This window comes from Chelonia mydas, chromosome 4, assembly GCF_015237465.2.
Source record: "Chelonia mydas isolate rCheMyd1 chromosome 4, rCheMyd1.pri.v2, whole genome shotgun sequence".
NCBI classification, from domain to species: domain Eukaryota; kingdom Metazoa; phylum Chordata; order Testudines; family Cheloniidae; genus Chelonia; species Chelonia mydas.
This window is the reverse complement of record NC_057852.1, coordinates 53,347,117-53,372,928: the sequence shown is the minus strand read 5'-3', so window position 1 is coordinate 53,372,928 and position 25,812 is coordinate 53,347,117. Positions and strand designations below refer to the sequence as shown.

General features: G+C 42.1%; 1 protein-coding gene and 1 long non-coding RNA gene across 3 annotated transcripts in view; one reads left to right on the top strand and one right to left on the bottom strand.

Moving 5' to 3' along the window:
- IL15 (interleukin 15) overlaps nt 1-13,781 on the bottom strand; it is a 98,677-nt gene extending 84,896 nt beyond the window's left edge. The window contains exon 1 of one of the 2 annotated variants that reach the window (XM_007067782.4): nt 9,282-13,781. The gene's annotated coding sequence lies outside the window, so the exon portion shown is untranslated. The other variant, XM_037897259.2, reaches the window with a different exon arrangement.
- Nucleotides 11,180-25,812, top strand: part of LOC122465630 — a 28,117-nt gene continuing 13,484 nt past the window's right edge. The window contains exons 1-3 of the long non-coding RNA XR_006290614.1: nt 11,180-11,190; nt 15,058-15,062; nt 19,194-19,197. This is a non-coding gene — a long non-coding RNA (uncharacterized LOC122465630). The remainder of the gene's footprint in view (nt 11,191-15,057; nt 15,063-19,193; nt 19,198-25,812) is intronic.

Sequence of the window (25,812 nt, the reverse complement as noted above, 5' to 3'; positions counted from 1 at the left end):
GCTTCTGCATGCTCATTTTTTATTGGAACACACCTGTAAAAGTGTTAAATGGAGGGATATTTCTTCAGATAGGCTTGTCTTGCAAAGCGGTCTTCTTTTCTAATCCACTAACTTCGAAAGGCTGCTTCAAACTGTCCTCACTAAAAAATAACCAACGCTAGCAAAAGCATAGGGGAAATTTTTTTATTACTATAAATTACTTTGATAAACTGGTGGTCTATAGTTTAACCCTGGGGTATTTCTGCATGCTCATATTTTATTAAAACACCTATAAATAAAGGCTGTTTCTTCAAATAGGCTTGTCTTTTTAAGTGATTATAAAATAAAGCTTTATTCCTTTACAAAACTTAATATAACTATTACTTGCTTTTGTTCAAAAATTTGAAAAGGAACAAAACTTCTTATCTCTACGTTCTGGACATCTAACAGAAGGCAGTTAAAGGGGAGGTAGTGAGGGGAGGGGAGGAAGATGGTTCTTGTTTAAAAATCTTGGGACTATAGGATTGGTTCAGGAAAATGTATTCTATGACACAGCTTAGAACAGCATCTGATTGGTCTGACCCAAAGGTGGAGATAACTAACCTGAGGGGTTTTAAGCCTTGGCATCTCTCTCTTTCCATAGGAACAGTCACAAGTGTAAGATCTCTCTCTGATTCAACCACGTGCTACCTATCTTTGCCCTTTGCAAAGGGGCTTTCTTTTCTGCCATCTTAAAATGTTTCTTTTATTTAATATTTTTAAATCCTCTTTTCTTAACCTATCCTTATATTTCAAATTTTAAATGCTTTCCTATTAACCGACCTTTATATTTTTACCATGTGCTTACTAAACAGTCTCTGCTTTATAAAATTCCCTTTTTACTGCCAAGTGCTCTTTTAACCTATTTAATATTTTTAAATTCTCTTTTCTTAACCTACCTTTATATTTAATATTTTCAAGTTTTAAAATGTTTCTTTATTAACCTGCCTTTATAATTTTTTACCATGTGCTTACTAAACAGTCTCTGCTTTATAAAATTCACTTTTTTCTGCTCTGTGTTCTTTTTTAACCTAACTTTATATTTAATAAACATTTTAAATTTATTTCAAAAAATTTTGATTCTTTAATAACATGCCAGACTAGTCCTTTAAAATCATCTGACCCTTACTAAACCTAACCAAACACTCTTTCTTTTGTTTAATAACTTTTCTTTCCTTTTATCCTCTAAACCTAACCAAATCTTTCTTTTTTAATCTTTAAGGCCCCTCTTTCTATTCTTTCAAACTTTTTCTCTAAACAATCAACCAAACATATCAAAGCACAAGCACGCAACATTCCCCCTGTTCAAACATAAAAATAATTTTTCTTTAAAAAGTTCAAAATGGCGGTGGTGCCAAACCTCAACACCAACAGACACGGGAATGGAGGGCAGGACATAAGCCCAAAATGGGACGGGGAAAGCTTTCAAAAAATACATGGTGATGAATACTATTGAGGTATATACTACTGAGAACAGACAAACTACAGAGTATATCAGTGAAATATGTGAAGTACTAAAGAAGATTGGAAGTGGGAAAGTATTTGTTCTGATGACTGATAATGCCACTAATATGAAAGCAGCAAGGGATATTATAATGGACAAATATCCACATACTACTGCAAGAGGCTGTGCTTCCTGTGGCCTAAACCTGCTTCTTAATGACTTTATGAAGGTTGGCATATTGGAAAACATCTTTACAAGAGCAAAAGAAGTTATAAAATAAATTTAAACTACTCATATTGCAGCTGCTGTCTTTAAGAAGTAGTAGGATAAAAACCATGATAAGGATAAAAATGGTAACTCTGAAACTTTCCAGCAAAACAAAATAGGGAAATGTTATGTCATTTGACAGTTTATTAAAAACAAAGAATCTTTTCAAGAAACAGTGATAACTGAAAATCTTAAAGTATTTAAAAGGGTATGACACACTGTCATATCATCTGTGTTCACCTGAAGAACTCTCTGCAGATTCTACATGCGATTGCTTCTGCAATCACTGTATCTGAATCAGACAAAGTAATTTTGTCAGACATTCCTCAATTTATGGCAAAGATAAAGTTTACTGTTTTTGAGAATAAGTGCATCTCCACTCACAAGTCACGAAGAAGTAAAAGTGAAGGATTTTATTTTGCAGACGGGAGGAATTTATTTACAAACCAATATATGCTGCTGCAAACTTCTTGGATTAAAAGTAGCAATGTTAGTGATGATAGCATTGTTACAGCATTTGACTGTATTCTTAAACAAGCAACACACTTAGACCAGATGTTGGAAAAGTACTTTTCAAATGTTGCAGAACCTCTTCAGGTATTTGGTCCAGGAGTACAATCTGGGAATCTGCCAAGCATATTACTCCTACAACATGATGGCAAGGCCTTTGTACAAACAATCTCGGATTCCTGTTGCTTCCCATTTACTTTAGCTTCTTCCATCTTCTACAGCATGTGAAAGAAACAGGTCAACGTATGGAAATATACACACACAATCAAGGCTAATGTGAAAAAGTCGAGAAGCCTATTTCAATTTGGACAAATCTTCAGTTTACTGAAGAGTCCAGAATCAGAAGTTGTGGATCTTTCAGACAAACAGATTTTGATTAGAGAAGTCACAAGGAAAAACTTGAGTTTGCTAGAATTTGCAAGATTATATTAGTAACCAAGCTGCACAGCACATGCTTTTCTTTCAAACAAATCAATTTTTCCTGTTCTTGACAGCCAGTGTTTTCACCCTCATCACTAATTGTGATAGGTCTCTTGGCTTTGCATTAGTCAACTGTTGGACAACTTAGTCAAAGTCCAAATATGTCACTTTACAAATAGCATTATATATGCTAGTGGAACATTAATCTAATCAAGGTTAGTAGGTGCAAAATTTGACCAACCTTAGATGTCAATCTATTCTAAGTAAAATCTGTTCTAAGAGACCTGATGGAATGCTGTTACTACAAAGGAGGCTGCATAGCTAATTTTATTGATAAAATGCATTGTTTGAGACTCTACAATAAGTTAGTGCACATTTTCTCTGTAGTGAAAGGCTCACATGTGAGTAACTTTCCCTCACACATAACCATCTATTCTTGTGAAATGTCAGTATACTGAAATATATAAATATATAAAAATTATATTCCATAAAATTTCCTAGATTTTTGAACTCTCCAGTGCCGAGTTACAACTGTTTGGCAGCCAAATAACTAATATTTTCCAGAAGTCTGGGTCTATGCTTAATGTCAACCAGTGACTTAGCTGGAGTAAAATGTGATAAATAGCCCCTTTTATTTAAGGCCACATCTGGCTGACCTTTTAGAATTGTATGTCATATAAAAGCTTAGATAATTTTCATTCAGTAATCAGTTTTGCACCTAATTTGAGCATCCATTCCTTCCTTAATGCTGCTGAAAATATGCTGACCTTTTAATTTCCACATTTTGTAATGTAGCAAGTGAGTGCCCTATTTCTGATGACCACCTCTCTATTGGTGCAGCCATCCATCTAGGAAATCCATGTGTTGCGCAGAGAACAGAAATAGCAGTCATTCCAGTCCAGAGAGCCTAGGAGGCAGAAAGGGAGAGAAATGAACTGCAGGTCCAGCACAGGAGCCCAGCCCCAGGCAGGAAAGAAAGGAGCAGCCAGTTCATCTGGGGCACCATTTCCAAATTAAAAAGTGCTGGTCCTAAAAACACATGCGTAACTTTAACCATGTGAGTAGTCCCACTGACTTTATGGACTAGTCAGATGTTTACAGTGGCATACATGCTTAAGTGTCTGCAGGATCAGGGACTACTACAGATAAGACATGCCTTAAATTTTTGGTAGAAATGTCTTTCATCTCACACTAATTTTTTTCAACCCTACAACCTTGTCCTCCATGCTGTCCAAAGGAGTGCTTTCCTTGTAGTATATAATTATTTCTTCACTTGCATATGAATAGTGCTTGTAGAATTTGTTGAACTTGGGTTGTTGTTGTTGAGCCCTCAAGGATATGGAGAAACCTGAAGGAGAGTGCGTACAGGTCAAGACCCCTGTTTCTTCTGGCTCTTTAAGCCACAAGAACTCATGGCTTTATTGTTTATTTTTACTATTCTGCTACGAGCGGGGTGAGGCAATGGCCCTGGAGTTAGAGGTCTTAACAAGAGGGGCTTTCTGCTTGTTTGTAAACACAATGTGGAGGATATTGGCCTAAGAGATGTTATTAGTTACATAAACCATTCATTATAACACATTAATATTTCTCAATTGTATTTTTCAAATCAGTAATTCTCATATCTGCTGCTGAAATTTTTGAAATAATCATTTCAGTATTCTTATTAATTCTAGCTAAGGCTTACTGCCTCAGTTTTTGACATCAGTGAATGTTTTCATTTGTTATGGCGGAGCATATGCTTCCATTCTTTGAAATCTCCTAAAGTCAGCTGGCTTGTGCGAAAAATTAGGAAGGCAGCTACAGGGTCTGGGTCCAACTCTGATGAGTTTTAAATAAGACTCATTATGCCTGGCAGGAATAGTGGTGATTCTTATAGACGAAGTCATCATACCAGGTAGAAAGAAAAGGAGTACTTGTGGCACCTTAGAGACTAACTGTAAGGTGCCACAAGTACTCCTTTTCTTTTTGCGAATACAGACTAACACGGCTGCTCTGAAACATACCAAGTAGAGAATCCATGGCTCAGATAATAGACTAACCAAATATACGACTGGATAGAAAAACAAGAAGCAGAACTGCCCAACCATATATAAATATATATACATTGCTCTGCACACTAAAATATCCTTGTTAGTATGAGTTAGTGTAACATTATTTTCCTTCTTTTGTATTATTATAATTTGCAATGACATTGTACTTGGTCTCTGTAGACACTGTGCGTCAGAATTTTATTTGTTGTTAAATTAAGCCTCTTTTGCCCTCAGCTGTTGCATGTCTGGTCTATTCTTGTGAGCATGCAGTCTGCTGAAATTCACAAGAGCAGAATCTTTTTTTTAAATAAACAAATAATATGTTCATTATTTTACAGAGTAAAGGAACAGGCACAATCCAAGTATTGCCAGTCTCAAAGGTTAAACAATCATGAGCAAGACCCCATCCACCCACCCAAATGAGATTATTTTAATGTGTTTTGGTCTGTCTTGATTTTTGACCTCTTCCTGCCCATCCCCATTGTGTGTATTGACAATTAGCATTGCCAGTGCTCCCAAAGGTATTCAGCATTTGGTCCCTGCTGCAGGAGTTCTCACCCCCACTTCTGCCTTGCTGCCTCATCCCTGCTCCTCCTGCAGCTCCTAGGAAGCTTCTTCCTACTCCCCAGGCCTGGGGTGAGCTGCAGTGGGGTCCCTCTTCTCCCACTTCTGTCCCTTCCTAGGTCTGGTGTTGCAAGGGAGGGAGAGTTGAGAAGCAGAGGAACTGCCCCACAGTTCACAAAAGAAGATGGGGCGGCGGGAGCAGTGCCATTCTGAGCTGTTGGGCTTTTTATGCTCCCTCTTTTTCTCCCCTCCCCTTCTGTGAAAATGGTGGTGAGGGGGACAGTCCTGCTTGCTTCCTGCAACATGCCTGCAGAGCCACTGTTCCCCCTGAGGCAGGGCAGTGGGGAAAGCAGCCCATCAGAGGGGGGTTTCCCCAAGACAGAGTTGAAATTCATGGGATGGCTGGAGCTTCTCACATCACGACTAGATTGGCTCTGGCGCCAGCCAAGATCACAAGAGTTGGCAACCCTTGTTCTGTCTTGCCAGATATTCCCCCCTCCCCCCCCCCCATCATAAACATACAGCTAAGGGTAGCATAAAATCCCTCCTTTACCTGTAAAGGGTTAAGAAGCTCAGATAACCTGGTTGGCACCTGACCAAAAGGACCAATAAGGGAAGAAGATACTTTCAAATCTGTGGGGGAAGGCTTTTCTTTGTGTTCTCTCGGGACAAAGAGAGGGACCAGGCAGAAAAAAAAAAAAACACCTCTCCTAAAACCATACCTGGAATAAGCTTCTAAGATTACAAACTGTAAGTATAGCAAGAGAATGCGTTAGTTTATCTTTTGGTTTAGCTTGTGAATTTTCCCTATGCTTAGAGGGAGAGTTATCCCTGTTTTTTTGTAACTTTAAAGTTTTGTCTAGAGGGGAATCCTCTGTGTTTGGAATCTTATTACCCTGTAAAGTTACCTTCCATCCTGATTTTACAGAGGTGCTTCTTTTACTCTTTTTTTTTCTTTACAATAAAGTCTGTTTTTTTAAGAATTTGATTGGTTTTTAGTGTCCTAAAAACCCAAGGGTCTGGTCTGTGCTCACCTTGTTTACCTATCTGGTTGGTAGATTATTCTCAAGCCTCCCCAGGAAAGGGGGTGAATGGGCTTGGGGGGATATTTTGGGGAAACAGGAACTCCAAGTGGTCCTTTTCCTGAATCTTTGTCTAACTTGCTTGGTGGTGGCAGCAGTACTTATCCAAGGACAAGGAAAGATTTGTGCCTTGGGGAAGTTTTAACCTAAGCTGGTAGAAATAAGTTTATGGGGTCTTTCATGCGGGTCCCCACATCTGTACCCCAGAGTTCAGAGGGAGGAAACCCTGACACCCCCTGAAATCTAACCACCCATATTCCCTACACAGCGTCTCTGAGAAGCACTAATTTAGATGCATTTTGCAACACAAGTTCAACTAGCATTGCCAACCCTCCCGATTTGTCACCCTATCTCCCGGAGGCTACTAAAGCCAAACCGGGAGATTTTACGCACTGACACTCCGGCAACGCAGCGGGGCTAAGGCAGGCTCCCTGCCTACTCTGCCCTCATGCCACTCCTGAAAGCAGGTGGCTCTGCACTCTGCCTCCCCCCCAGTGCCAACTCCATGGCTCCCGTTGGCAGGGAACTGCAGCCAATGGGAGCTGCGGAGGCAGTCCATGTGAACGCGGGCAGTGCATGGAGCTCCCTGGGGCCGCAGGGATGTGCCAGCCACTTCTGGGAGCAGCGTGAGGCCAGGGCATGCAGAGAGTCTGCCTAAGCCCCGCTGTGCCACTGACCAGGAGCCACCCAAGGTAAGCACCTCCCAGCTGCAGCCTGCACCCCGCACCTCTCCTGCACCCAACCCCAGATTGGAGCTCTCTCCTGCATCCAAACTCCCTCTCAGAGCCCTCATCCCCTCCCGCACCCAAACTCCCTCCCAAAGCCCTCACCCCCACCTGCCCCCCAACCCCAGCCCTGAGTCCCCTTCAGCACCCAAACTCCCTACCAGAGCTTGCACCTCGCAACCCTTCCTGCACCCCAAACCCTTGACCCAGGCTCAGCCCGGAGCCCCTTCCCACACTCCAAACCCCTCAGCCCCACCTCCCAGCCCAGAGCCCACACCCCCTCCCGCACCCCACCCCCCTGCCCCAGCCCAGTGAAACTGAGGGAGGATGGGGGAAAGCAAGCGATTGAGCAGGGGGATGGAGTGAGCAGGGTGGGACCTGAGAAGGGGCGAGGCAAGGGTGTTTGGGTTTGTGTGATTAGACAGTTTGCAACCCTAAATTCAACAGGACAATATGCCATGTCGGGGGCAGGGGGCAGCTTTTCCTTGGCTCCTCTTCTCCCCTGCCACAATACCCAGGCTCCATGAAGCTGAGTTCCATAATTATAAGCATAGAAGTACTAGAGATAGATGAAATTGAGAAAAAGAAAATGCTGCAGCATAGCCAGGCTTCTGTTCAGCACAGCTCCTACTTCCTTTTCCACGTTTTCATTCTCCATACCATGTAGTAGAGGGGAGCAGTCAACACAGAACAAACTGAAGGCTTATAAGTGTTTTAGATGTTGAAGTGGCAGGGTTCTAAAGTTTGGCATAAAATTAATTGCTGAACAGCTTCAAGATTTGCTTGCATATCTTCTCACAAAGCCAGCTGACTGCCAAATGAAGAGGGAGGAGACATCTCAGAGCCTAAGTTATTTATAGTACACTGCTACACCAAAGTCTGACCATTTTATGTCCAATACTTCAGAGCAATGCTAGTGAACTTCAGAATGCACAGTGTAGATCATAGGAAATCCCATCTGAATCCCAACAAGCTATCAGTTTATACCTCAAAGCATGAGGGTTGCTTCCATTTGTTCTTTTAGTTTGCATGGTTAAAATGTCATTAATAGTCCTATAAATTATTATTTATTATAAATTAAATTATTCCCAACTATTTTAAAATCGAGCCAAAACATTTGTGTCAACAACCTCTCAAGGGAGTGTATTCCATGGGTCAACGTTACTGCTGTGTAAAGAATATTTCCTTATATTAAATTCTAATTGCACTATAATATCGAGTGTCTCCTTATTTTAGGGCAAAATGAAAAGGGATCACTTTTGTATTTATTTCACCTGTCCTGCATGAGGCAAATAAATGGACACATGTAAATACAGGGAAACGTAAATAATGGCCAAAGGGGCTGCCACTGATCATTTGACAGGTATTCACATAACACAAGCCGATTATTATAACAAGGAACTACTAGCATGTTCCACTGTATTTGACATTGTAATCCATATTAAAATATATCTTAAAAGAACCAGGCATAGGTATGCAGGCTAGAGACAGAGGAAGAGATCCCCTCAAAGACACTTCCTGGGCACAATATGGTGAATTTTCTTGCTTTTGTGGATTTTATCCAAGTAATTTTGCAGGCATAAACAAGGCGACCCATGCCATTTGACTATCTTTAGATGGAAAATACAACAGTCATTTTTTTAAAGAGCAGAACTACTAATGCATTTGCCCCATCTAGCATAGTGGCCCGTTAAGAGCACAGTCCTAACACTGGAATCAGCTAGCATGCCCCAGCACCCTTTACTTCAATGGGACTTCATCTAGGTTGTAGGGTCCTATGGTAATACATCTTGATGTTTAATTACACCTTGTCATTAAGCTATTTCAAGACCCTGATTTAAAGAGATGCCGTCAATTAAAAAACCCTGCACTTCTGTCGCTATTTAACCCATCATTGCTAGAAGTAGCTCCCAAGACTACTGGAACTTCCTTATCGTCCGCTCACAACGTTTACTTTGTGTATTTTGCACTATTTTCTGCATAGTTACATTCGCTGACTACAGTTGATTTTCCTTGTTTGCGTAAGTCTTTCCCACAGCAGCAAGGTGACTGCAAAATTATAAAGAACCGGTGGGGCAATCAGAGGCAAATGCAGGACTGGAAACTACTGATTAGATTACCCCGAAAAGTGAAGCAGACCACAGTCCTTCTTTCAATAACACAGAGATAATCATCTGAACGCAAAGAAACACAATGTTGCTGACGTTTGTAAAGTACTCACAAGCCTGGGAACGTGGCCGCAGAGACAGCACCGGTGGAGAGAGCTGCGACCAATGACAGCAAATCACGTTCCCCCGCAGCCCGCCCCGGCCTCTTTTACTTTCGGTTGTTACGAAACGGAGGGAGGCTAGTGGCGCCTCAGCGGGACTCAGTCGCTCGAGCTGTGACTGACGGAGACCGGGGCTAATCCCGGAACGACAGCAGGGAATTCGTCCTTCTGCGCCCTGTCAGGCTCTTAGGTTTGCAAAGAAAAGAAAACGGCGGCGGCGGCGGGGGGAGCCAGGGACCTGAAGGCTGGGAGGTTAACAAGCCCTTCGGCGTCCTGGGCTGTCACTGCTGTACAGCCAGCTGTTTATCAGTCCCTAAAGGGGAAGGAAAAGGTGCAACCCGTCTATACGGAGTCCCCTCCCCCCTGCACAGCCCAATGGTGTCCCTTCCCGGTTGGAGCGCTGCAGACGGGGCTCCCGGGCATGAACCGGCTGCTTCGGCCTCTTCCCCGGCCCTGCGCCCCAAACAGGCGGCTTTCCGGCAAAGCAGCCCGCAGTTGAGGCAAGAGTTGGCCCTTAAGGAAAAAAGGGGTGGCGGAGCAAAGAGGGAACAACCCCTTGAGAAGTCAGAGGGGGGCAGAGAGGCGGTGCCCCCTGCTGCCTTCCCCACTAAGGCAGTGCCAGGGCAGACAGGGCACAGGTGGCGAGTTTTGTGCAGCTATTTGACCTATGCACATTTAATAAACTCATTTGCAAACAATGGGGGTGTAACCATGCATTTAAAAGGAGTGTGAAGCTGGTGCTAGTGAAAGGGCACGAGCCTTCACAGCTCCAGTGCGGGAAGTCCTCTGTTTATCTCCAGGGTAGCAGTTAATCCCTACTGAGCTTTCAACTGGAGACCTCTAGAGGAAAGGCTCTGTAATTCGTTAGCTGCTCTGAGTCTTGCAGGTATCACGCAATACGTGCAATTTTAAGGGCGGGGGAGGAGGCTGGCTTGCTTTATTTATTTACTAAATCTACACTAAAAACATTGCAAAGTCAAACACTGGGAAGTTAAATATAATTATGGTGTGTCCTGTCTGTAGAATCTTAATTCTGTCAATTTGTGTATATGCACTAGAACTGTCGTTGTTACCATTTTCCCTGCATTGGTTTGTACCAAGGACCTTCAGCTTCACCTCTTTCACTTAAGCTCAAGGAGTAACTAGTAGATAGTAGAAGTAGGCAGTGGTCCTCTGTGTGGAGGAAGAATCATTAGAATGGGACACAAACTTTGGCAGTTATGGGATGTTCACTATCTGGACACCTGGGTTCTTATTCTTAGCTCAGGGAGCAGCAGAGTGGTGTCTAGTGGTGACAGCAACGGGTTTCAGCTTATAGATTTGGCACATTCATTTTAAAAGGCAGTGTGATACAGCAGATGTGGCTCTGTCACATTAGCGACCTAGTTTCTTCTCCTACCTCTGCGTGGAATGACCTTGGGCATTCTCTCAGGTACTCCATTTATAAAATTTAGGAAATGATAGTTTTCTGTTTCTTAGCACACCAATATAAGATCTTGGTCATTAATAAAGGTTCTGAACTACACAAAAATATTATTACCAGTTAGTAGAAAAGCTAAGATCAGAACTCAAATCTTATCCTACCCTGGAAACTCATGCCCGGCTGTGCAGACTATATAAGCTGGATCTTGGTTTCTCTAGAAGGAAATCTGTATGGGTTCCTGCTCGGGTCTCTTTCAGTTAAGAAGCTCAAACGTCACTTTGTAAAGAGCAGTATTTATTTAGCCTTTGCGTACTCGCCAAGCCAAGTAATGGTGTTCTTAGTGGCCAAATGGAGCTCTCGAAGCCCACCGCTGAATTTGGTTAGTGGGCACTCCTCGACAGTGTGTATCATTGCTTGATCTACGCTGCAGCTTGGATGGTCTCGAAGACCTCGACAGTGCTGATTGGCTGCACAGTCCGGAGTCAGTTAAGAAGGGCCCACTGACAATGTGGCAGATTGAAGCCAGGTGGACAAGCAGTAGGATCTGTGAAGAGGAACTGGTTGGTGTTAAGCACCAGTCTTCCCTCCACAAAATCGGTGTAGACCTGGGACCTACTGCCCCCTCTGACTGGAAAGCAGTGAGCAAAGAAAAGCTGAGAGCAGGAACTCTAGGGTAGGTGACTGCTGCAGGAATTCCAGCTGCTGGTGTGAAAGTACAAGTGAAAAGGAAACTCCCCAGGCAGGAGTCACCAGCAATATTTCCTCTATTTATTTTTTTTTTCCTGTGTGTGTGAAACAAACACCTGCCTAAGCGCAAGTCTGAGCTGATAAAAAAAAATTCAAAAACCTTCTTCTGATCAAAAAAATGGCTTTTCCCCCTAAATCAACAGGTTTCATAGGAAGCTTTTTGGGTTTCAGTATATTCTTTGGGTTTTTTTTTCCCAAGCCTGAATATTTTGATATTTGAAATATAGATGCCTTCCTCTTTTTCCTTTTTGTCACTGAAGGCAGTAGAGTGAATGCTATTTAGAGAGAGAGGTTTTTCAGTTTTTCATTTTTCTTTATTTCCCATTTTCCCTTTTGCCACTCTGTAGACTGTAACTTTTCAAAACTTCCTCAACTATGGAAAAGTTACAGATTTTAAAAAGCCAGTAGTGGGCATCATGAATTTTATTGCACTCAGTGGCAAAGAGGGGGAAGGAAGGAAGCATACACAAACATTTGTTTGTTTTTCCAAAAAAAAAGTGAAGAAAAATCCATTTCAGACCCTGGAAAATGGAAACACTTTAAAATTTTGATTTGTGTGTGTGTGAGATTTTTTTTTTCCTCCCATTTTTTGATCAGCTCTAATAAGCTTCCTCTGGTTGCTTTTGAGAAGTGTGTTTCTCTAGCATTTAACAGGTTAAAATATAGTCACCAGTTTCATTATAAAACCATACCTAAAGTTAAAAATACATTAGTAGCATGTAAAAATTATGCAGGTTTCAGACAATATACCACCTGAATTCCCTCAACATTTAACTCTCATCAGTTTTCTTAATTATATAAAAATGTGCTTCCTAGTTACACAAAAGGCATTTTACAGCTGCCTAAACACTACTAGCCATAGCATGGTGCTTATTTATAGCATAAATTATTGTGGTACATTGACTACCAGCAAAATATCCCTTTTTAATTTATGCAAGTCTTATTTCTAGTGGACACAGGCTATTTGGCAAGATATTGACCATTACTCTCACTAATGAGCAACTAAATGACAATTTAGTAATTTAAGTGCAGTGACAAAGTGAATAATTTAGAATGTGTGTATATTAAACTGAAAGTATAAGTATGACTGTAATTTTAAAATAAAAATGTGATTACTGACATATAATAATATTGAGCACCCCAATTTAAAAAACATCACCTTCCCTGCAATTGTGGCTCCACAAGAAGAAATCAGTTTTTATTTGCACTTCAGTTCCAATGAAGTCAAGATCAGTTTTGTCACAGAGCAATGGGTGCAGGATTTGGCCCTAAAACATTGCTTATAGAGAGAAAAAAAAGAGTACTATCAGCATCTACAATAGAAATGTGTTGTATATAAGAACCATAAACTCATGTGGGACAGCAGGGAGAATAGGAATACTGTGCGGTGTTTACAAGGCTCCATATACAACACTTAATACAATGGTGCATGACTGGGGTTCCTATACAATACAAATAATAAATAACCAACAAGATATGACCGTGCTCAGGGTTGGGAGTCACTTTGTTCCCCCCTATCCCACCTCCAGTGAGAAAGAGACTTGCATATGCTTAAATGGATGTTAGCTCCCCGACACCACCAGCCTGTTAATCACCCAGACATTCACCCAGTCTGGTCTACACCAGCCCTTTTGTTGCCTTGCAGGTTAACAGTAGGTGCACCCCAGTCCCCAAGCTCCTTTGAAGCATTTCCCCTGTAGTGTCCAGGCCCTTATCCACTGAAAACTCACAGTAATACCAGGTTTGCTGTCCCCAAGGGAACACTACACACACTTGATTCAACTTATGAACAGCTCCTTATGTAATACCAAAGCACGCAGATATATTTATAGTGAAAACTACCATACATTTCTTATCATAGATCTAGATTTAAGAGCTAGTGAGTAAGGATAAAGGAAACAGAAGGGTTACATATAAAACAAAATCAATACACACTTTCTACAGACTAAACTTAATAGGTGAATTACCTGTCTTGAACAGCCTTATTCCACCAAAAGCCTTCTGCAGCATTTCCAACCAAGGCTGGTTGTGATCCCATTTTCATAAATGTAAACATACTGTTTGTTTACTTCTTAGGTGCAGGATAACATGGTGCTTTCCTTGTCATCCAGTTATAGTCCAGTAAACCTTTGAAGTGCGCCTTCCCGATAAGGCTCTTTTCCCATTGCTGTTCTTCTCTTCCTGTAAAATTTCACAAGCATTCACACACATTTAACTCAGACTGCTGATTGCAAATGAGACAATACTGAGTTTATATTTCAATAGGTAGATGGATAAACATCTCTGGTCTGGCAGAAAATCAGTGTTTCACCTTTTCTGGGATTAACACCTTGATACAAACTATAAGGTAACACCTGAGATGATGGCAGCACATAAATTTTATGATGATAGTCATAACCAGTGTGACACTGGCTTTTCTTTGATACCTGACATGACATTCATTGGTAAACCATGACATGACATTCTTCGGTGAACTCCCATCCCTACCTATTAGGGAAGGAGAACAGCCAGTTCTTCAGAGTCCACTCTTTCCTCCATGTTCTGATTCTGGTATGATATTCTTGTATACCCCTTGCCAGTTGGCATTAAGGTGTTCTTAGGGTCACACATGAACATAAAAGAAAGTCAGCTGATGTTGAACATTCCACCCTTGCATAAAAGCAAGAGTCCATGCGCTTGAAAGGGAAGATTTCACCTCAGGTATGTCCCCAACCAATTCTGCATAGGCCCGTGCTGCTTCTATAAGCTCCTACATGATTAAAGATGAACATGGTCCCTCATTTGCTCACATTAGTTCTTTTTCAGCCAGACTGAAACTGAGGCCTTCCCTCCTTACACACCCTCAAGCAGCTAGCCTCTCTAAAAATTAGAGTGTTGCTGATTACGACACTTTTTTGAGTGAAATTCCAGGGTTTCATCATGATTTGTAGAAGGGTAGGGATATAGAAGTCATCTGAGTGCCAGTGGCACAAGAAAACATGTAGAAGTTTGGAAGGGAATTGCTTCCTGAGAATTTTTAACCAAAGCCCTACCCCTGCATCCCAAAATATTTCTGCAGGAGTGAACTACTTGTCTGATGATACGGTGAGCTAGACTCTAGGAATGTGGAGGAAAGAGTGGACTCTGAAGAACTGGCTGTTCTCCTTCCCTAATAGCTCGGGGATGGGAGTGCCTAGACAGGAATGACGAATGGTTGTAATTTTTGGCTTCTCCCCAATGCAGCAGTCAGTGGAGCTGAGCCTTTCCCATCTTAAATGGAGAGGGAGGAAGATGTATTTTGGCAAAGTAGGAAGGGAATACTAGTGTGTAAACAGTTGAGAACCTTGGTGGTACTCATTACAGTCAGTAGCAGATTGCTTTCCCCCAGAAATAAGGGGGAGTCAAGGAGGAAATTGTTATTAAGTCACAGTTCCTTCACTCATCTGCTCTTGGATAGTGCAGATGCAGTATCCCTTACTATGGGCTGACAGTAAACTAAGTCTAGCCTTTACCTGACTTGCTGTGCAAGTTATAGTATTCAAAATATCATATAAACAATGGCATTTGGTAATTGCCCAGGGTCAGTTATATCATAGTACAAAAAACAATCTGTAAACATTGAAAGACTGTAGGGCAGATCTGGATTTATATTATAACTTGCAATACATTTAAATGTATGGATTTACATTTATTGCAAATATATTTTTAGATGTGAATGTTTGTCCTATGAGAAAACTGGCTAACTCCCACTTTATGATCTATATAGCATTTCATAGACTCATCGCCTCTCAGAATTAAACTATAATGAATCTTACATTACAGACTCTTCAGATTGGTTATTAAAAACTTTTGGCATCTTAAAAATGCAATTTAATTATCTAGACACATCTGGTAGGACATTAATATTCTGCCTTTCTGAAGTATGCATGGTAGTCCTGGCATATTGCAATTTATCTAACATTACCATTAAACATGAGCAAGCTTTGCTTGAGCTAGATTGTTTTAACAAATGAAAGTCATCCATTGTCACAGGCTGAAAACATACAATTGCTAAATTGGTAAAGTCATGGTAATGTGGAGGGAGATTACTGGATCATTTCTAAGGTAAATAGCAATATACACAAGAAAATAGGAACGTTTTTAAGTTTGTGAAATACAGTAAGTACTATAATACTGTATCCCCTGATGAAGCTTAAACTAATCTGAGATAAAAAGGGTCAGGACCCAAGGATCTTTTATATAAATTACAGTTAGTCTTTGACAAGTTGGAGTCCCTCAGGGAACAACAGACCCTTATTTCCTAAGCAGCATAGTTAATTATTCACACAGATTAACATAAGGAAGTTTATCACTGGTATTTAACATAAGACAATCACCTGTTCCTCCACCATTCACCGACAATTTGCTATACATTTCAGAGAGAGATGACTACAGAGATATGCCATGTTTACACTTCATTTAAATACTAGGATTTTTTTTGATCTTTGAATTATCAGATTTCAGAGTAGCAGCCGTGTTAGTCTGTATCCGCAAAAAGAAAAGGAGTATTTGTGGCACCTTAGAGACTAACAAATTTATTTATTTAGATTTATTTAAATTTATTTAGAGACTAACAAATTTTCACTGAATGTATCTGATGGAGTGAGCTGTAGCTCACGTAAGCTTACGCTCAAATAAATGAATTATCAGAATACAGCATTGTTGATTACATTGTTGACCACTACCCATACATGTGTAAATACACAAAAACACAAACATTATCTTCCCACATGTCTTTAAGGGTTGAATTTGAGTCATTTATTTTGCAGGATGTTTAACCCGTTCTGGCCATGTGTCACAAATATTATAGGCAAAGCGGATAACACTGGCTATAGTTAAGGTTGGGTAACTCTTGCTCTTATAAGACCATATTTTTAAAAAGAAAAGGAGTACTAGTGGCACCTTAGAGACTAACCAATTTATTTGAGCATTTATTTATTATTATTTGCATCCGATGAAGCGAGCTGTAGCTCATGAAAGCTTGTGCTCAAATAAATTGGTTAGTCTCTAAGGTGCCACTAGTACTCCTTTTCTTTTTGCGAATACAGACTAACATGGCTGCTACTCTGAAACCATATTTTTAGTTTCTTATAACTAGGGCTGCAGGTTTGTCACAGTATTTTGTATAAAAAATCATGGGAGAATCATGGTAAATTTAGTAAAAGTCACGGGTTACTAAATTTTCCATGACTGCTCCCTAATTTTTTATAAAAAATGCCATGATAAATGAAATTCAACCACATCTCAAAGGCCAGCACCCTTCTTCTCTGACTCCTCCTCCTCCTTGTCTCTAGGGGTGCAACAAAGGGGAGAGAGCCAAGAATCCCAGGACTGCCCCACCTTGGCCAGCTCTGAGCAGAGACCCAGAAGCTGCCACTCCTTTCCTCATGGCCAGGCCAAAGACAGAAGTGTCGGTGGCCCTGTGGATAGGGACCTGCCACCTGCACAGGAGGTAATGGGCTGGGGTGCCCACATCCCCACACAACAGTGGAGCCCCTGTGTGAGTCCCAGTGCTGCAGGCTTGGAGGAGAGGCTCCAGCACTTCCCCGAGCCTCCTGCCCAGGCAGGAAAGGGGGCTGCAGCCCAGAGGCCATGGCTTTCCATGAGGAGTAGGGATGTTAGGGGCCCATAGGGCTGTACAGTTTCTCCCTTGTGCTTTCTGGACTGTGCCCCGCCCTGGCATCAGGGGCCTGGGCTTGGCACGTCCCAGTATTTCCTTCCTTGGCTGAGACCTCTCCCCCCTCCCTTTCCACCAGAGAGACCAGAACTGGCCATGATCTCTCTCCCTGGTGCCAGGCTCATGTGGTGGGGGGCAGGGATGCATGGCAGCAGGTCAGCATGGAGGGTGCAGGGGCAAGGCAGGGGAGTTTGGGAGCCAAAACTGCTGGGCCTGGGAATGGCGAGCGAGCCCAGCTTGGTGAGGGCTGGGCCCAGCTCCCCACTCCAAGCATTATGACCTTGCACATGGGGTTGCAGAACCAAGAGAGGGGCAGTCAGGCCACACTTGAGCAGTATTTTGACCCCAATCCCAGGGCCTCCCCTCCACACCTGCCCAGTGACCTACTCACCTAGAGCCTTCCTGCAGGCAGTCACAGACAGACAGAGAAGTCACATACAAACTGAGAAATCACGGTGTCCATGACTTTTTCTGCATCATGACAGACTTACAAACCTACTTATAACTTAGTCAGACCTCAACAGTTTGGGCTGAAATTTTTCATGCTGGGCATCATCTTCCTCAGGCTAGATAATTTTGGAAAGTTCCAGCAAACTTGGTTCAGCTATTTCCAACAACGAGATCAGTGGAAATATGTTGTTCTGCTTTTATAACAGTAAATCTCAGGTTTTGCTGAGAAGTGCTAGTGCCTGAGCATTTTGGAGCAAGTGCCTGAAATGTGGCAGGGGGCTGCTTTCATGTTGGGGTGCGCCTTTTGCTGTTCCTGTTTAAAAACTATCAAAATAGCGTCGTGTTATAAGCCTTTGAAAAATCTCAGTTCGCACAGGCTCAGTGCACAGGATGGACTGTGCTCTGGGAATGAATCAGACCCTGCCAGAACAAGAGATGCAAAATCTGCAGACACATTTCCACTGGTACAATGATCAACACCCCCCTTTCAGGATCCATGGGTGCTGCACAGGCCTGTCTCAACATGTGGTGTACCTCATCCACTGCGTTAAATGCCTCAATAACAACTCTGTGGGTGAAACCAGACAATCATTATGCTCCCGAATGAACTCACACAAGAAAATTATAAAAGACAAAAACACCCTATCACCTTTGGGTGAACACTTTTCCCAAAGCAATCACTCTATATCTGCACTATCCGTCCTCATCCTCAAAGGAAACCTGCACAACACTTTCAAAAGATGATTATTGGAGCTTAAATTCATAACTTTGCTAGACACTAAAAATCATGGTCTTAATAAACACATTGGATTTATGGCTTATTACAGCAATTTGTAACCTATTAACCCCACTTTTTGTCCTTTGACCACAAAGGTGTTAATAAACCACTTCACCTTGAATGGTCCCTTGGAATATGTGCTACCAACTTATGCTAAACTATCTATTCGACCTTGTGTTTAGCTGTGACACTCTGAGTACCTTTCCCAGACCTAAGGAAGAGCTCCGTGTAGCTTGAAAGCTTGTCTCTCGCACCAACAGACGTTGGTCCAATAAAAGATATTACCTCACGCACCTTGTCTCTCATTATAAAAAGTAATAATTAGCAACCTCATGTGTAGGAATTAAGATTGATCCGTTTTCATGGATATTTTCCTAATTCCATCATGTCCATAAGAGAGAAATATATTGGGTGAAATCCTGGTCCTGTTGAAGTCAATGGCAAAACTCCCATCAAACTCAGAGAGGCCAGGTTTCAACCACAATGTATTTTTTTTTCTTGTTAAAGGATTTCAGTCAGTGGCTACTGAACTCTTTTTTTCCCCCTAGTAAGAATAAGTTTAATCTTATTAACCTTTCTTCATAACAACAAATATTGTTAAAGTCTGGTATTCTCCTGGGGCATTCAATACTTGTATGCTCCCTAGAGCAAGATACTGCTATCCATCCAGTACAACTACGGAAAAATGTGAATTTTTCCTTCTTTCCTCCCTACAGTCTCTCCCAATCTTTGCATAATGTTTTGTCATCTCTCTTTGCTCCCAGCTGTTAGTTCAGTAAAATTTCTCCTAAATTCCAGCCTCTGTGCCTTCAATCAAGTTATATTTTTCTAGACCGTCTCTCATTAAATCCTGTAATTTTAAAATATTTTGCCCCTAACTTGTCTATGGTTGCATGGAGTACTTTGTAGTCCTTTTTGGAATAACAAATTTTGCAATTTCCAGTCTGCAGGAGGAAGATATTACATGAGCTGGATATGCTAGCCCCATCTGTCGCAATTTTTCACATTTGCTATCTGGTCACCCTATGTACTTTTGAAATTTTTATCCTCAGACTATATTCTTGTGATATTTCCAACTCACCTAAAACCAGGAAATATTGGAAAGCTCATACATAACACTTGTCTTACTAACAAGTTTCAGAGTAGCAGCCGTGTTAGTCTCTATCCGCAAAAAAGAAAAGGAGGACTTGTGGCACCTTAGAGACTCACAAATTTATTTGAGCATAAGCTTTCGTGAGCTACAGCTCACTTCATCAGCTGCATTCAGTCTTACTAGGTTTCCTGCCTGATTTTCAGACCAAATGGTCTGAACCACCAAACCGGAGCTGTGCTCAAAAGTACCTAATTTTAAACTAATAGTTACATCGATTTCTTTTTTACTTGTGTGTAGCTTGTTTCACTTGTTTCACTCCTTCTCAGAACTCTTAGCCTGCTTTTCCCACCCTTAAAAGCTCCATTTCTCCTTTTCAGGCACTAAAACTATACAGATTGCCATGCAGAGGTTAATCTCCTTTAAGATCTGAATTAGCTCTGCTCTCTGTCACCTAGCAGGGGTCTTTAGAAAAGTAGCCTGTCCGATACCTCCTACTACAGGCTGAGCATGTCATCCTTTTCAGATAAAAAAAATTTCTTGTATGCATAAATTAGCTCAGTTTAATTTTGCAGAAGCTTTTTGTTCAACTATATGGAACATATTTTTAGTGATGAATGCTAGTCAGGGCTACTTTCTACAGAATGATTAACTTAGCTACATGTGTTCCATGCATCATAGTAACATGATGGAGCATTTATGTGATTTCCTTTAAATGCTGACAGTTACCTTTCAAAAATATTTCTTTGGTTAAACTTGTATAGAAGCATTAGAATGGCCAATTTACTGAAAACATATACATTACAGCTACTATGTGGTAATTAGTACTTAATTTGTGGAAGTGGAAGGTGAAAGGGAAGAAGGCTTTATTACTGCTGTTCTGTTAGGGCACTATATTAACTGATAAACTGCTATATAATTTGTTTGAAGAGATTTACTTTGTAATAGCTCTAATAATTTTATATCCGCAACTGGTTTTTCATGTATGTTTGCAAATTTCATTGTTAATAACAACCCTAATATGGTATTCATTAGTCTGTTAATTACATCTTCCTTTAGAAATCCCTGCTTCCAATTAGCTCTAATGACAACATCAGAGTCATTTGTTTGTGCTGCCATTTTTACACAACACTTTCCTATTTAAATTGCCTGCTGTTCTATCTTAATTAAATTTAATAACAGCAGTGGTGGTTTATTGGGGACTTTTTAACCCCATTTGATGTCATACTATTTATACCCGCTTGAAGCAGGCGCTGAAAATGTTCAAATTAATCCAATTACCTTGAAAGGTAGCAGATTTCATTTAATTCACATGATTTTAACAAAGGCAAAACCCCTGTGAAAGGTCAAACTATATTATCTGGGCAAGTATGTAGAAATGTAAGTTTTCTAAACATGCTGCAGAGATGGGAAAAAATCAGCAATATGGAAAATAAAGAATCCGTCATTCTTTTATTAAATATCAGGTGATCAGAGAGAAAGAAAGAAAATTAGTTAGTGTCATTAAGGGCTCAACCATACCTTTAGGCAGAGCCTCTGGTATGGGGCCGTTCGGAACTTTCTTGCCTGAGAGAGTATCAGGAGGCTTGAATAATACATAGGAACGACAGTGTATTTAGGCACTGCTCCACTGAGTGTTTCAGTGTTTGAAATCAGGATGAGTTAGACGCCTAAATATTTGTGAGGATCTGGGCCAAAGTGCAAATGTCACTTCTGAAAATGAGAATTAGACTGCAAAGTCACTTCGGCCTTGCAACACCGAGCAGAGCAATGCTTAAATGCCTTTATAAATCTGAGCATATAGTGCCTATGTTTAGGGCCCTTGCTCCTTACGTCACCTAATGAGACTAAAATGTCAGCTCTCGTTAAAAAATTTACTTTTTAGCCCTCAAGGATGCAAAGAAAAGCTTGGACCTGAGTGTAACAGATGCTGTCTGATTCTGTAAACAACTTGAAACAATAACTCCAAGAGATATGTGTCAGGTTGTCTAGAGTGGCTCATGAACGTGGGTGCCAACCTCAGGGCAGACTGTCAAGAAGCAGGGCACAAACCCCAAACTAGTTGAAACAACGAGGAGTCCTTGTGGCACCTTAGAGACTAACACATTTATTTTGGCATTAGCTTTCGTGGGCTATAACCCACTTCATCAGATTCATGGCGTGCAAAATACAGTAGGCTGGTATAAATATACAGCACTTGAAAAGATGGGAGTTGCCTAACCAAGTGGAGGGGTCAGTGCTAACGAGGCCAATTCAGTCAGGGTGGATGTGGCCCATTCCCAACAGTTGACAAGAAGGTGTATCAACGGAGGGAAAACTAATTTACGAAAATTACTTAGTGAACCGCAGCCACTGGGAGCTGCGGGCTGCCGTGCAAATGTAAACAAACGGTCTGGTGGCCTGCCAGCTGCTTGCCTTGACGGGCCGCACGTTGTCCACCACTGGTCCACAGTAATTATCTGCAATACACAGCAGTTTATTGAGAAGGAATTACACAAGCAGTAAAAGGTTATATTAAGCACATAACTCCTATGTTAGACATTAAGACCTATACATTCCTCTTAACGAGTCTTTCTTTCACAAACATACACAAACAGACCCTGCGCTAGTCTCACGCAGTTCCTGCTTGGCAAACAGAGAAGATGGTTACCAATTTTATAGACGGCCTCTTTCCTCCTGCTCTGTTCTTCTCAGCCCTCTGGTCTGTCTCGGATTCCCTCAAGGCAAGACCTTTGTGGGCTCGAGTAGGTCTCAAGGCAACCGAGCAGAGTTTTGGCTTCTCTGTCGAGCAGCATTGCTTCTTCAAGCATAATTAAGGATTCTTATATTCTTTTTCCACAACGGAGTCACATGTCTTAAAAGCATGCCCAGTAGGCATGTGGTTACTAATTTTTACCTAATTAGTGTTTTAGAAGGGACTGGGGGTGGTGATACCTAACTAAGATCACCCCACGTTTACTCACTCATCAATCATTCACTCTGGCTCTCTGCATGGCATCCTTGCTGTAAGGTACTACAACCAGGTTGACCTGTGCTCCATGCTGGAATATTATAGCTGTGATATTTCCTTTGCATGGACCCATATTTGCTGACCAATAAGTTCAATATTGATCGTACATGCAGACTTTGCCAGACTTTTATCAAATTTGCTTCTGCTTAAAGGGAACCTGCTCCCAGAATCCTCTGCAGCCATTCAGGCATGTTTAAGTGATGTCAATTTATGCTCACACCATTCAGTATGGCCACACCAATTTGGCACCATCCCAACATTCACCAATCAAGTAACAAGTGTTATAACAGACTTGACATGGAGTCAAAGACCGGGCACTCTGCAAGCAAGCTTGCCTGTGTGATAGATGGTCAGTTACACCAAAAATCACGTCAGTACTCAAGTTACTTCTAGTCCCAAAGGACCAATCACTCATCCCAGGTCAAGTACACCGTAGATCTCTCACCAAGGACAAACCTTGTAGCCAATCCTATAATGCTAACGAAAGATGTATTAACTAAGAAAAATAAATAAGAGTTATTTCTGAGGTTAAAGCAGGTAAACATACACACACAAATGAGGTTTCAAGAGATGATAGTAGCTGCTACAATATGCAAGCTTTATATGTCCTTTAAAGCTAAGCTGAGCTAAACAGCTGGGGATCCCTTGCTTAAGCTTAGAAATCTTCACCGCTCCAAGTTCAAGCAGCATAGGGATAACAATTTCTCCTTACCAGGGATTATTATTCCTTTTCCCCCCAGTGTTCAAGCTGTGATGGGACAAGGGCTTTTGCAGGTACCTCTTTGGGGGTGTTAGGGGAAGCAATCAACTAAGTCTTTTGTCCACTGATGTTCCACAGTGGCCTGTCTGGTGTCTGTAGGCCTTTTTTTGTTGGGGAGGACATAACACATCTTGTGGTAAACTAGTATTTCACACCTGGTCATGCTTCTCCCCTGACTGGGGGACTTTACAGTCTTAGCATGTTTATAGTTACAGCGCAAACACTTAAATATTGCCTTATAACATGGGATACACACATTATAAGTAAGATTAACATATGCAGCATCCTACAAGCACTTCATAAAATCTAAACATTAAACACATCCTTATAACTCTAATATACCTATTTTAACAATACCAGCACTCAGGCGAGCCAGACTGGTTTCCAGCTATGCATTGTTCAATGAGGCCCAGTGGCCTTGGCATGAGCTGGTACCTGGTCTGCCAGCGTCACAATATATATTGCCCCATTCATGTTAATTGAGACCCATTGCCATGGCAAAGAGGGGTGGCCTGGGGATGTGTTCGATGGGGATCTTATGGGTTGTGTTTAGGCCCTGGATTGTCTTAATTTGACTCTGGATCTCTGAGATGGTTTTTGTTTTAGGCACTCCCAGCATACAAGGGGAGCATGCCTGGTTCTACACCCTTTAAATGGGTTTAGTATAGTTTCACTCTGTGAACCTGGCCAGCTTTGCTTGCCAGTGTGTGTACTGGGGGCAGGACTTCCCAAGGAGCATAAAGACTGCAATATGTCCCAGCTACTGTGCAGGGGCACAAGGAGAAGTGTCGAGAGAAAACTCTTTGTGCTCTTCTATCTCCCTGTTTCGGCTTCCACCGAGCAATCAGATCTAATCAGGTCCTAAGTTATCTCCACCTCCGCTTCCTCATTCCCAAAGGTAACACAGAGAGGGGGAGAAACAGAGTATTGGAATACTAAGTACAGTAACTCCTCACTTAAAGTCATCCCGGTTAACACTGTTTTGTTGTTACGTCACTGATCAATTAGGAAAGTTCACCTGGGGCGAGCCCACTGAGGCTTTCATCTTGCAGGCTTCTCTGAGTAGTTACTACAGCACCTGAGGAAGCTCTTAGAAGGAAGGTAATATGGATGGTAAGCGTTCAGCTGTTGTTACCTGCACAGGATGTGCCATGTTTGTCTTTCTTCCACAGAACAGAAGCGACTTTGTCTGTACAAAGTGCAAGCTGGTCTCCATATTGGAAGAGAAGGTTCAAGGTCTGGAGAAACAAGTATCGACCCTGCGTTGCATAAGAGAAACTGAAGATTTCCTGGACAGACGTCAGGATATGCTTCTACGGACACAACATTCTGAAGATTCAGAGCAGGCTGCGCAGCGGGGACAGAAAGATGGTGAAGAAATTTGGCAGCATGTGACCTCCAGAAGAAGAAAGGGGTGCGTCCATGTACCAGGAATGCAGATACAAGTAAGCAATTGTTTTCATGTTCTCTCCACAGGTACTAATGCGGAGAGTGGACTAGATGATACATCTGAGGGAAGGGAGCAGAAGGAGACTCCGCCGATTGGAAGGCATGAGATGCACTGTCCTATGGATGGGGGTTCCACGACAACCGCTCCCAACAGAAGGAGACGGGTGGTGGTGGTCAGGGACTCCCTCCTCAGGGGGACTGAGTCATCTATCTGCCCCCCCGACCGGGAAAACAGAGAAGTCTACTGCTTGCCAGGAGCTAGGATTCATGATGCGATGGAGAGACTGCTGAGACTCATCAAGCCCTCGGATCACTATCCGTTCCTGCTTCTCCACGTGGGCACCAATGATACTGCCAAGAAGGACCTTGAGCAGATCACTGCAGACTATGTGGCTCTGGGAAGAAGGATAAAGGAGTTTGAGGCGCAAGTGGTGTTCTCGTCCATCCTCTCTCTGGAAGGAAAAGGCCGGGGTAGAGACGGTCAAATCGTGGAAGTCAATGAATGGCAACACAGGTGGTGTCTGAGAGAAGGCTTTGGATTCTTTGACCATGGGATGGTGTTCCAAGAAGGAGGAGTGCTGGGCAGAGACGGGCTCCACCTAACAAAGAGAGGGAAGAGCATCTTTGCAAGCAGGCTGGCTAACCTAGTGAGGAGGGCTTTAAACTAGGTTCACTGTGGGAAGGAGACCAAAGCCCGGAGGTAAGTGGGGACGTGGGATACCAGGAGGAAGCCCGAGCAGGAGAGCGCAAGAGGGGAGGGCTCCTGCCTCATACTAAGAAAGCGGGATGATCAGTGTGTTTAAGTGCCTATACACAAATGCAAGAAGCCTGGGAAACAAGCAGGGAGAACTGGAAGTCCTGGCACAGTCAAGGATTTATGATGTGATTGGAATAACAGAGACTTGGTGGGATAACTCACATGACTGGAGTACTGTCATGAATGGATATAAACTGTTCAGGAAGGACAGGCGGAGCAGAGAAGGTGGGGGAGTTGCATTGTATGTAAGAGAGCAGTATGACTGCTCAGACCTCTGGTATGAAACTGCAGAAAATCCTGAGTGTCTCTGGATTAAGTTTAGAA